Here is a 3,286-nt window from a genome sequence, read left to right on the forward strand (position 1 = left end):
TGCCACCCCTGCCTACATTGTTTTCTTTTTAATTTAAACAATATTTTATTTTTATTTAAAAGGGAAATGTGTCAACTCCACATTGAGCACAGACTATATCACACATTGCTCTCATATCAGGCTATAGAATGTGTCTCTCGACGCAATAACTCATATTCATATGAGACATGTTCATATGACATTTTTTTTAATTAATCAATTTAATTAAAAGGGAAGAAATCCATAACAAGTTTTGAGATAAATCTCAACCTTTGATTTGTGACTACTATTAAGAATATTTTAAAACATTTTGTGGAATTTAAATCCCTACCTTCCACTTAATAATTAGTGATAATTAAATAAAAATTTTGGAAGCCTTATTCTAAAATGGACAAGCTTATCCATGTAAATCCATGTAATAAAACAACTTTCCCATGAGATAATGTAAAGCCATAGCGAACAATATTGTTTTGTAACAGTGAATTGAGATTCTTTGATAGGATCAATGGTGCATATAAATATATCCATAGGTAGTAGATTGCTTTCAAACCTAACTAATTACACAGATTAGTTAATATTGTTTTAACATATCATTAAAACTTTGTAGATAATAATCATATGTAATTGTGGTCATGTTAGATAATAGATGGTAGATTACTCTCAAAACTTACCATTTACATTGATTAGTTAATATTGTTTAAACATATACAAGAAAATTTGAAGATAATAATAATATGTAATTGTGGTTATGCTAGAGAATATATGGTTAAGTTACCTTTTAGAAAGTCTATAGAAAAAGAATTTTCACTCAAGGGGGCACCACTTGGAGGCTTGCTCCAAAATCCAAATGTAGGAAAATCTTAGCTCTACGACAAAAACTAGAATCCATAGCCAGTAACCTTCACGTGACATATACACAATGCAATAACACATGAAACCCATTATTGCATCCATGTAGGAACAAGTGTAAATTTTGTGTATGAGGGATTTATTATTGTGTGCTATATAGTGGAACGTCCTTAGGGTCTATGATTTGGATTGGATCATTATGTTATTTTTCATCCATGTTGATGCTTTTACAATGGAAAAAGTGGAGGAATCAACACATAGGACCATTTTTATCGACGGTCCCAGTTTTGAAAATTTCGGGTCAAAACTTGAGGAGCTATTTTGAGGCCTTAAATGAACATTTTTTGTGGTCTTAACCTTATTATGGATCTATATTCCATAATCTACACGATGATACCTTTTCAACAATGCAAAATAGTCTCAATCAAATTTCATATGAGAAAGTTATGTCTCTTGGAAGTTGACCTATTGAAATTGACCACTATAATTTGAGAGGATGCAATGTTTGCCCCTATTATTCACTGAAAAAGGGCTAGCCATGCGATCATGATGAAGAAGGCTCTAAAAGAGTCAATATTGTAACTCTAGTTAAAAGTTGAAAGACTCAAACAAAACCACTAGTAGGCTATTGGACCGTTTCATAATCGAGCACTAAGAGGAAAACGAGTTCCATTGTATTTGAGTGCATTTTGTTCCATAGACGAGTAGAGTAGCTATGAGTGGATAGGAAGAGAGAAAATCGAGAGGATTTGTGCACTATAGAAGCTCACAGACCACAAGCCTCAATTCTTTTTACTTATATCCATTTTCCATTAAGAGAAAGAGAGTAGAGCAACCTCTTCTTTGAGCTGAGTTTTATTGGGAATGGGTTTCTTAGGTCATATCTTGTGTTTATTTTGGGTTTATGAGTTTTATTTCATTGATCTCAATTTTTTTCATAATCATAATTTTCACACATACACAATAAATAATAATTAAAAGATCCCAAATCTAAGTAGAAATAAACCCTCATAGTGTAGATTTCAGATTTTAAGTTTAATATTATTAGATTTGTTGTGATGAATTGTCTAGTGGAATATCCACGGTAGTTTACAGATCACATTGGTATGAGAGCATGTTTCTTTGGGTATATTGTGGCGAGTTGTAGGGGATCTAGATTGGTTAAGTCAAAATTCACAAAACCCCAGTGATAGTTGATGAATCTGTGAATAACCTCAAGATCCCGCAGAGGAGAGGTTTGTAAGGAAAAAAGCACAAGTTGCAAATAATAAATTGTATTGTGAGCCCCCTCATGTTGGCCCTAACCAAAAAGCTTGGTGTTAATGGTGCTGGACCCACCAACATTCAAGGGGTCTCTCTGATATGCCGTCCCAATTAGACTTCACACAGTTTGGGACAGGAGCCCCATTCAGAATATGGCCCAGTTGTTGGTTATCATAAAGATATGCCTTGGCTCTAACTGTTAGCAAGAGAGAGGAATCCAAATGCACCTTCGAAAAACAAGGGGGTGTTCTTGGTGAGTGTTCGATCGCATGTCTGTCAAAGTTATTTCACTACAGAGGGGAGGAAAAGTGATCCTCTAAGAGACAGGTAGTAGTACAACCCTAGTAGAGAGACACATGAATAAGAAGGATCTGTACAACATCAAGTGGAATAGTCCACAGAGATGCAACGACCATTGCAACCAATGTAGAAAGGGAGATCTATCTAATATCTAGCAGAATAGTCCATGACGATGCGACAATGATGATAACAATTAAAACACTTTCTCAATATGATAAGTACCAAAATAACCAAATAGTTCAACTACTTTATCATGGATGAAAAAGAACATGAATTACAAACATTCAAAGAATAATCTTACAAAGATCCGTAATCCATGCATGAAGAACGTTGTCCCATAGGGCTTCTTATATTAAGTAAAAGTTCCAAGACACGTGTATACAATGAACACCACTAGCTCCAATAGTGGAGCATTGGAGCCACTCCTTGCTCCTCAAAAGAACTAGCTTATCTCTCTAATTCCTTGAGGGAGGAGCCAAGGTGAAAAGTCCCTTGCTCTTACAATGAGGTGTATATATAACAATGAGGAAGTTATGCTTCACCTTCCTTATGACTCTTCATCTACCCTCATGACTGTTTGACTTCATATGACTTTTCAACTTTACATGACTCTTCATATACCATACATGTCTTTTGGACTTCCACTTTACAATACATTTTCAAAACATAGTTCACATCATTAACCACAATGGTGTGGCATGTGACAACTCATGAAATGACATGGCATGACACTGCTGACATAGACGTCTTGATAATTTGGCAATGTCAAGCCACTACTGCAACTATGTGTTGCAGGTCTACTTGAGAATACTTTTCTTTTAACCTCCGCATGGCTTGGTGATAAGGGATCTTCAATGATCTCAAATCTTGAAGTGATCACAAACTAGTGTCCCTT

The sequence above is a fragment of the Pinus tabuliformis genome, chromosome 9, assembly GCF_031772625.1.
Source record: "Pinus tabuliformis cultivar Carrire ecotype Pingquan chromosome 9, CPIR1, whole genome shotgun sequence".
Lineage (NCBI taxonomy): Eukaryota > Viridiplantae > Streptophyta > Pinopsida > Pinales > Pinaceae > Pinus > Pinus tabuliformis.